Source organism: Gastrolobium bilobum, unplaced genomic scaffold (genome assembly GCF_033153095.1).
Source record: "Gastrolobium bilobum isolate Gb01-03AN ecotype WA unplaced genomic scaffold, APGP_CSIRO_Gbil_v1 utg1022896, whole genome shotgun sequence".
Lineage (NCBI taxonomy): Eukaryota > Viridiplantae > Streptophyta > Magnoliopsida > Fabales > Fabaceae > Gastrolobium > Gastrolobium bilobum.
In genome coordinates this window covers 1-10,430 of record NW_026896766.1, presented here as the reverse complement: position 1 = coordinate 10,430, position 10,430 = coordinate 1, and the positions used below count along the sequence as shown (strand labels likewise).

Below are 10,430 nucleotides of genomic sequence, written 5' to 3'. Positions count from 1 at the left end.
TATCTGAACATCTATAGAAAAGATTAGGGCTGGCAATATGGGCCAGCCCGCCCCGGCCCGCCCCGGCCCGCCGCTAGCCCGCCCAAAATGGGCTGGCCCGCCCCGGCCCGTTTTGACAAAATGGGTTGAATTGAGTAACCCGGCCCGTTTTATGAGTGGGCTGGCGGGCTACGGGCCAGCCCGCCTAAAATAAAAAAAAATAAAAAAATAAAATACAAAAAATTAAATTCTGCATAAAATCACATAAAAAAATCTGCATAAAAGCATACAAAAATCTGTATAAAATCCTAATGTGCTTATGAAACCAAGAAGATCAGTGTTTAATAATCTGCATATAAATATGCATCTTTCAATCCAAAAATAATAATAAAAAAATAAAATCATATCAGGATAAAATAGAATAACAAAACAAGTAACAAAGTGTTGTATGAGCAGTCCACAACAATTCAAAAAAGCCACTTGCAAGCAGAGAAATCTAAGATACGGAGCTACATAACAATTGGGTAACCTAAAAAAAAAAAAAAATGACTTGGCGGGCTGACCCATATGGGCTGGCGGGTTTGGCGGGGCGGGTTTGGCGGGCTGGTGGGTTGAAAGATTCAACCCAGCCCGCCCCATTTGGCAGGCGGGGCGGGCCAGCCCGGCGGGCTCAGCCCATTTTGCCGGCCCTAGAAAAGATATGGCTCATCCCAAATATACCTCTTAACATCATGCAGAAATTTCTTCCTCTGTTGCCATGTTAAATCCTTAGGCATCAATCCGGCAGCTTTATTGTTGGCAAAATCAGCAAACCATGGTGGTGTACTGATAGATAAGACTTTATCCTCAACCATCTCTGTTACAACACATATTGCCAAAACATGTTCATCAGGAAACTCTTCTCTGATCACTACTTCCGGCCCTACTTGAAGCTCTTTTTCTGTAATCCTGGATAGGTGATCAGCCACCAAATTTTCAACTCCCTTTTTGTCCTTGATTTCTACCTCAAACTCTTGCAACAGTAACAACCAGCGGAGCAATCTGGGTTTAGCATCCTGCTTACTCAACAAATACTTTAAAGCTGCATGGTCAGTGTAAACAATAACTTTTGATCCTAACAGATATGACCTGAATTTGTCAAATGCATACACAATAGCCAGTAATTCTTTTTCTGTAGTAGCATAATTCTTTTGTGCATCATTTAAGATCTTACTGGCATAGTAAATGACATGCAACAATTTATTCACTCTTTGGCCCAATACCACTCCTACGGCATAGTCACTGGCATCACACATTAATTCAAATGGTAATGAAAAATCAGGTGCCATCATGATAGGTGCAGTGGTCAACTTTTCTTTTAAAACATGAAATGCATGCAAACATTCATCATCAAACAGAAATTCTTGATCCTTAACTAATAACTTGCATAAGGGCTTAGCAATTTTTGAAAAATCTTTTATAAACCGCCTGTAAAATCCTGCATGACCAAGAAAACTCCTCACACCCTTAACATTTACAGGTGGAGGAAGTTTCTCTATCACAGAAATTTTTGCCCTGTCCACCTCAATTCCATTCCTAGACACCTTGTGTCCAAGAACTATACCTTCTGTCACCATAAAGTGGCACTTCTCCCAGTTCAAAACCAAATTACAGTCTTGACATCTTTTCAAAACAGAATCTAAATTCCCTAGACATACATCAAAATCAGAACCAAATACAGAAAAATCATCCATAAAAATTTCAATGCATTCTTCTATCATATCTGAAAAAATGAAAAGCATGCACCTTTGAAATGTGGCAGGAGCATTGCATAAACCGAAAGGCATCCTCCGGTATGCAAATATTCCATATGGACATGTAAAAGCAGTCTTCTCCTGATCCTCTAGTGCCACAGCTATCTGATTGTACCCTGAATAACCGTCCAAGAATCAATAGAAAGCATGTCCTGCCAACCTCTCTAGCATCTGATCCAAGAAAGAAAGTGGAAAATGATCCTTCCTGGTTGCCTTATTCAGTCTCCGGTAATCAATGCACATTCTCCAGCCAGTGATTGTCCTTGTGGGAATCAACTCATTGTTCTCATTTTTCACCACAGTCATCCCCCCTTTCTTGGGCACGGTCTGCGCAGGACTCACCCAAGCACTGTCTGAAATTGGGTAAATCATCCCAGCATCAAGCAACTTCACCACCTCCTTCCTCACTACTTCCTTCATAGTGGGGTTGAGTCTCCTCTGTGGTTGCCTTACTGGTTTGACCTCTTCTTCAATCAATATTTTGTGAGTGCAAAAGGAAGGATTAATACCCTTGAGATCTGAAAACTGCCATCCAATAGCCATTTTATTCTTCTTGAGTACATTAATCAACTTCCCTTCTTCCTCATCAGACAACATTGCATTAATGATTGCTGGATATGTTTGATCATCCCCAAGGAACACATACTTCAAATGTGAAGGTAATTCCTTAAGTTCTACCTTAGGTGCTCCTTTTGGAATGTCATCAATCTTCTTCTCAAGCTCTTCCACTTCTGGCTCTTCTTGGTAATCCTCTGTACCTATCTCTTCTTCTGATCTTTGCTCCTCAACTGGGAATTCTTCTTTTTTATTCACTTCTTCCACAACCTCCTGTATCACATCCAATCTAAAACAATTCTCCACATCAACAGGATGCTTGATGGTTTCGAATACATCAATTGTAACTGTTTCCTCATCCACCCTTAGCAACAACTTTCCTTGTTCAACATCTATCAAAGATCTTGCAGTTGCTAAAAAGGGTCTTCCTAACAATAAAGGACTTTCTGTATCCTCTTCCTCCATGTCAAAAATCACAAAATCCACTGGAAAAATAAACTTGTCTACCTTGACCAAGACATCTTCAACCACACCTTCAGGCCTCTTGATAGATCTATCTGCAAGATGCAGAATAAGATTGGTCTCCTTTAAAGTGTTAATTCCCAAAGCTCTACATACTGTCAACGGCATCAAGTTTATACTGGCTCCCAAATCACACAATGCCTTTCCCACCTCCACATCTCCTATAGCAATAGAGATACTGAAGCTTCCTGGATCTTTCATTTTTGTTGGAAGCTTCTTCTGGATTAGGGCACTACACTCTGCTGTTAGGGCCACTGTCTCACCATCAGTTAATTTCCTCTTCTTAGTAAGAAGATCCTTCATGAATTTTGCATAGTGAGGCATATTTTCCAGTGCTTCAGAAAATGGTATGTTAATTTGTAAATTTTTGAAGATATCCAGAAATCTTGCATAGTGCTGCTTCTGAATCTCTTTCTTCAACCTCTGAGGGTAGGGAACTTTAGCATAGGGACATAAACTAACTGGCTGTTCTTTCTTGTCAGCCATCTTCTTCTTTTCCCACTTCATCATCTTTTGTGGGGAAGCATTTTTACCAACTTCTACCTCTCCTTCATTCTTATTGTCCTTCTCTTCCTCTTCTTTGTCAACTCCAACTATAACATCTCTAACAACTACTTCCTTCTCACTTTTCTCATTTCTCATTTTCTCTCCTTCATCATCAGAGACTACATCTTCAACCACAACCTCTTCTTCATTCTTTTTATTTTCCACCTTCTTTTTCCCTGGTTGAAGTACCAACCCACTTCTTGTCATAATTGCTTTACAGTGCTCCTTAGGATTCACCAGTGTATCACTTGGAAATTTCCCTTGTGGTCTCTCTGATATCTGTCTTGATAATTGACCAATCTGGGTCTCCAAATTTCTGATTGATGCTTCCTGATTTCTGAAAGAAGTTCTGGTCTCCTGCATGAATGCAGTTGTCTCTTCCCTGAATGAAGTAGAACCCTGAATATAATCCTGAGTTGTCTTAGATAACTGAGCAAACGCTTTCTCCCATGCAGCAGGATCACTTGACTGCTCCTTCATATGTGGTGGTGGAGGATGTAATGGTGGATTCAATTGGTGGTTGGAACTATAGCTGAATCCTGGGTGTTGATTCTTGTTTTTCCATGGTGGCATATAAACATTCTTTCCCTGATTGTTGTAGTTCCTTTGATTATTCTGATCATACCACACTCCATTCACCTCTGCTTGTTCTGATGATCCCCCATAATCACACTCCTCTGTCACATGGCCCTTACCACAGATAGCACATACACTCTTTGTTTCCACAGAAGCTACCTTTTGTGAAGAGAGTTGCTTAATAAGGGTATCTAATTGTTGCTGCTGTTGTCTCTGTGTCTGCATCAGTTGATCATTCCTTGCCAACAAAGCATCATACCCATCCAACCTGATAATTCCTGTCCTTCTGTCAGCCACTGGAGCATTATCAAATTCTTGAGATGCTAATGACTCAAAGATATCTAAAGCTTCTTGAGGGGTCTTGGTAGTCAATGATCCACCAGCAGTGGCATGCACCAAGGTTCTAGTGTTAGTGGTCATTCCTTGCAGGAAGATTGCTGCTTGTTGCCATGCCTCAATTCCATGCTGTGGACATTTCCTCAACAAAGTCTTGAATCTCTCCCAAGCCTCATAAATAGATTCTGACTCTTTCTGCTTAAAGCTTGTAATTTCATCCTTCAACTTGGCCCTCTTGGATGCTGAGAAAAACCTTTGCAAGAACTTGGTTTGCAAATCATCCCAAGTTGTTATACTTCCTTGTGGCAATGATTGCAGCCATCTCCTTGCATCATCCGTCAGTGAATGAGTGAATAGTCTCAACAGAATTGCATCTCTTGTGACACCGTTTATCTTCACAGTATCACTTAACAATAGGAAGTTCTCTATGTGCAAGTAAGGGTCCTCCGCACTGGTTCCAGCAAACTGATCCTTCTGCACCAAATGTATCAAAGCAGGCTTCAATTCAAAGTTGTTGGGCTCCACTGTTGGGCGCACAACACTCCCAATTGGAGGAACCACTGCAGGAGTCATGTACTCTCCCAGTGTCCTCTGTGGTGGTGGTGGTCTGTGATTCTCTGCCATTATATCTTCCTGATTAACCGTACTTGATTCACCAATTTCTTGCAACTGTCTCCTTTGCCTGGCTGCCCTTTTGTGCTTCCTCAATGTCCTTTCTAATTCTGGATCATATAACAACAAATTTGGATCAAGTGTACCTCGCATGTACCAGAATCAAAATTGACCAGAAATTTAACATAAACTAAAATACTGAAAATAAAAGGATTCAATCTCAGAATTCTATAGTATCAGTTAGTGTTGAAAAACAAATTCCCCGGCAACGGCGCCAAAAACTTGTTGCGGATCTAGCAAGTGCACTAGTCGTACAAGTAATAAAATGATGAGTAAAGATCGTTCCCACGAGGAATTGTGTTCAAACACCAATATACCATAGAAAACTAATTTGAATCAAATAAAAGTTTGTAAAAATCATGAATAATTTGTCAACAGAAAATTGATTTTGAGTAAATTGACACAAGTAAATATGGATTAGGAATTAATAAAAACAACAAGTAGTCAGAAAACAACTTTCCTCCATGATAAACCATATAAGAATTGATCATATGATGAATTCCTTTCCATGTGGTGTTAATCAACCTTTTACTTATCATCAAGATGTAATCCCTTACTACCCTGATAGAAACATTAATCAGAAACCCCAATCCCTTGGTGATTTCTTTCTTAATACATGCATGAAATACTAAGGTTTTAAGATTACATCAGAACTCTAGCATCAATCCCTTGAGTACTAGAATTCTGATGTTGAGATTATCAAATACAGAAGTCATATAAACATCCCTGTTATATACTACTTTATTGATAGAAATAATTAACTCAGAAAATCTCAAATCAGCACATGAAAAATACTTCATCATATTAATCAAATCAACATAATATTATCATGGAGTTCCATTGCATTCAGACTACAAAGACTCTACTCAGACATGACTAAGGAATAAATAAGAGAAGAAGAAGCAAACTTCATTTCCATGTTGAAAGTCTTCAATCTCCAAACTATTACAAGGAAATCCTAATACAAAAACTAAAAGAATTTAGAGAGAAGTCAGACTAAGTTTAAGAGAGAGAGAGAGTTCAGATCCCCCAAGATTCTCCTCTAAGTGTCAAGGCTTTGCCTTATATAGTGTTACAATTAAAAACAGAAAACTGATGTGGGCGCTAAAACGTCCATAAGTGGCCGTTTTAGCGTCCATGCTTTACGTATGCTCAACTGCTTTTAACTGATTTCAACGCTAAAACGTTAAGGAATGACCGTTTTAGCGTCCAAACTTGGTGAATGCTCAACTAACTTTAACTGACTCTAACGCTAAAACGTTTGATTTGGACGTTTTAGCGGTGAAGACCAGAATCTTTTTCCACTTTAGGGCGCTAAAACGCATATTGCAGGCCGTTTTAGCGTCCAAGACCAGCAATTTTCCATCTTCTTAGTGTAGCAGCGCGCTAAAACGCTATGTGTGGACGTTTTAGCGCTCATCACCAGTAAGTTTTGGCCTCTTCCTGTAACAGGGCGCTAAAACGCTCAGTGTGGACGTTTTAGCGCTCAACACTTAGGCAATTTTTCTCCTCTTGAGCTCCAGAATCTTCTTCCTTCTGCAGTTGTCTTTCAAGCTTGCTTTTCCTACAAGAATCATACAAATTTCCAATAAAGCTCTTGAACTTGTAATTAAGGACATCTTAGGACATTAACCTTGTTTTTCATCATTTCATCACACAATTTGATCCTAATTCCTGCTAAAAACCCTGATGAACTAAGGGTTCATCACTTACCTCAATTTCTTTGTTTAATTTTTCAACACATCAGTAATTCAATCTCAATCAAGGTAAGTCACAATGGATGTAGGCTAAGCCATCTATAAGGCCACAGGTCATTTTACAACAAATAAGTTCAGGCTCAAGGGGCTAACAATGGAAAAATTCATATAGGTGGGTTATTTTTGGCCAGTAGCTAACAAGAACAAAATGCCTTTATCATATCAATCAATACATGCATAACAGAGAAACATAACAAGTTCTAGAATGCTATCACAGTGAGGTCTCTCAGAATAAAATAAGTGTTTAAGCACAAAACCTCACCAGCTATGATGTTAAGCTAGACTTCTAAAAGAACATCAGGCATCATTAATCATTCAAGCACAAAATTCAGACAAACGAGCAATCATGAAATCTACTCATGCCAATACAATATTATGCCAGAAATTCATACAAAACATGTTTCCTAGGATGAATCAGGCAAGTTAACTAGGGAAAGCATATCTAAACCTGGGACCTGCTCAAAAAACATGTTCAAAATTTTTTTTTTTATTTTTTATGCAGAGCACGCAAAAATAACTAACAAAATTAACTAAGAAAAATTTAAAAAGAGTTTAGAATATCTCCCCTGATAAAAGAACTGCAGTTTCAAAATGCTTTCCTAAAGCCTACCATTCTCAGATTTAAAGAATTGTTGTCCCCAGCAATAATCAATCCCAAAAGATGGATGATAAACCTGCACCAAGGAACAAACTGTGGCATATAGGATACTATAATACGCACAATACAGCATCAGAATACGTGGAGAAATATATAAACTTAAAACAGCAAAGCGCTCAAAAGATAAATAAACTAATATACACTAAATCTTCGTCAGTAAGGAGACATCAATCATCCTCATCGTCACTCTCTTCCATGACCATCCTCCTAGCAGCATGGAATGGGTCAGGAATAGGACGATACAGTTGTGGGTCCATAAATGGCTGTGAGGGCATGGGAACATCAGCTGGAGCTGGAGCAGGATAAGGATTCTGATACACATAGGGAGGAGGAACCTCTGGGTACACCGGCTGAAATGTCTCAAACGGGACAGAAGGATATGCATGCTCCAGGAAGCGCTGAAAATATTCTCCCTGCATAATGATCTTCTCATTTTGAATAGACAGCCGTGAAAGCTGCTGTTGCATTCCATAAAAATCAAAATTAGGAGAAGATCCCTGTGGAGCAACTGGAGCTGCTTGATCATAATGTGCTTCAGGAGTATCTGGCTCAGGTACCTGATGTTGAATAAGCATACGTGGAACACATGGAGATGGAGCTCTAGTAGCTTTTTGGCTCGTGCTTCTGAACTCAACCTCAGATTTATTACACTGATCTATGTAAGTAGCCAAAGTCAGCATAGATGCAGGCTGAACGTCAAACTCCTCATTCTAAGCGAAGAGCACTCCCGCCCGGGTACATAAATTGGAAATAAGGGAAGCAAACCCCAGATGTTCTTTCTTTCTACTCACTTTCACCATATGATAAAACTGTAGAAATGTCCAATCTTTCTGGCCCAATAAGAATATATAACAGAGATGCCCGCTCAATATTCACATCTGACAGATTAGAAGAAGGCAAGATATTGGCATTCACAAAATATTGCCAGAAACGGCATTCACCAGTAAGCTCTTTCATACGTAACTTTTCTTGGATACCACCGGCGTTAGTGCCCCATTTGGAGAGTGGTTGAGTAATCCTTTTTCTTACCCTTTCTGTCAAAGAAGAAAATTCATCCCGGTATAGCCTGCGCCCCATACTAGGCAACATTCTGTTATACAAAGAGGTATATTCACAAGAAGTTTGTTGCCTGAAAGCTGTCATCAGGTAGGACTCAATGGTGGCTGCATCAAAAGGAACCATAACTCCTCTAACCCATGAAGTTCTAGTGGTATCTAAATCCTCCAGTTCGGCATTGGCACAGAACTCCTTAACAATTGAGCTTGAGGCTGGTTCAGCATAACTTACCAGCACCTCCCATTTCCTTCTTTGGATGGTTTGCATAATGGGATTATCTTCTGGCAGATCCATATCAATGGTTTTTTCATGAATGAAGCTCTTGTTCTCATAAAGGTCATAGAATCTCTTTTGTGCTTCCATGTTCACAAATCTGCCTTCATCCAACTGCGAAATTTTTCGCTTCTTTTTACTACCACTTGTCGCTGGTTCTTTACCCATAAAGATCTGAAAATCAGAAAAATAATCCAGTGCAAAGGGTATATAAAATATCACAGTTAGCCCATAACACAGCAATAATTCCCAGATGTATCTCAGATTATATCAGTGAACAAAAGTGCATACACATAGTGAAATTTTTGCTAATGTTTCTAAACACAGACCACATGTGCATACCATTCCCAAATTTAATCTGAAATTATATTGCCGCAGTATACCCAAATTACTTACAAATAAATTACTGAGCAAAATATTTAGCATAGCTGGTATCAAAATTTTCAACCTCAGATGGACATATAAAATAAGAAATATTAAATATCCATGAAGATCGGAAATACCCACAGTAAATCTCCAGAACACTCACATGTAATGCTCACATTCACACACAAAGAACCCAGCCCTACACACATAACACCATACTCGCTAATCACAGATCTGAAAATCTACAGCAACCCACACATATTCAAATAGTTTCTTTTCCTAATATAGGTGACCAAAATAATAATCGTCAAAGTGAAAGAAGCTTACCTTTGGTGCCATGAATAAATATGAAGTTGATCTTCAAAGGAGTATGTGATGTGAAAATATTGTAAAAAAAATAAAACAAACAAAAATAGAATGAGAAGGGAAAGGGCGTGGAGGAGGAGCGGGGGAATGAGAAGAAGAGAGGAAATATAAGAAGAAAGAAGAAGAAAAAATAAGGAAGAAAAAGAGAGAGAAGGAGGCGTGAGAAGAATAAGATAAAGGAAGAAAAGAAAAGATAAGAAAAAGAAAGGAGAGAGGAAGAGAGAATCTGGGGATTTGGGGAGAAAAAGAAGATAAAGGGGATAGGGATTGGGAAGGTGTCGGTGAGATTTTTTATTTTATTTTTTTTTTATTTTTTTTTTTTTTTTTTTTTTTTGGTCCGCGCCGTTGCGCAAGATCGCGCCCCGGCGCCCACTGGTGCCGCTTGGCGCGAAGTGGCGCCGTTAATTTTTTTTTTTTTTTTTTTTTTTTTTTTTTTTTTTTTTTTTTTTTTTTTTTTTTTTTTTTTTTTATTTTTCATCTCGATTTTAACTTACCTGGAAATAGCCTCAGGCGAGAATTGTACAGCAACACTTGTTGACCAGGTTCAAACTCTTTGTGCTTGATTTTGCTGTCATGCCACTGTTTGGTCTTTTCTTTGTAGATCCTCGCGCTTTCATATGCAGATCTTCTGAACTCATCAAGCTCATTCAACTGAAGCAATCTTTTCTCCTGAACTCTTGATGGTTCAAAATTTAAGAACTTTGTGGCCCATAAAGCTTTGTGCTCTAACTCCAAAGGCAAATGACAAGCTTTGCCATACACCAACTGATAAGGTGACATACCTATGGGAGTTTTGAATGCAGTTCTGTACGCCCACAGTGCATCATCAAGCTTCTTAGCCCAATCCTTCCGAGAATTTCCCACTGTCTTTTCTAGGATTCTCTTTATCTCTCTGTTGGAAACTTCAACCTGCCCACTAGTTTGGGGATGGTATGGTGTGGTCACTCTGTGTTTCACTCCATATTTGGCGAGCAA

The 10,430-nt window shown here is 39.1% G+C and overlaps 1 non-coding gene across 1 annotated transcript; it reads left to right on the top strand.

Moving 5' to 3' along the window:
* Positions 1-4,428: 4,428 nt before the first annotated feature.
* LOC133301912 (small nucleolar RNA R71) lies at positions 4,429-4,535 on the top strand. The gene has a single exon (XR_009750263.1). It is a non-coding gene; the product is annotated as a small nucleolar RNA R71 (small nucleolar RNA).
* The last annotated feature ends 5,895 nt before the right edge of the window (positions 4,536-10,430 follow it).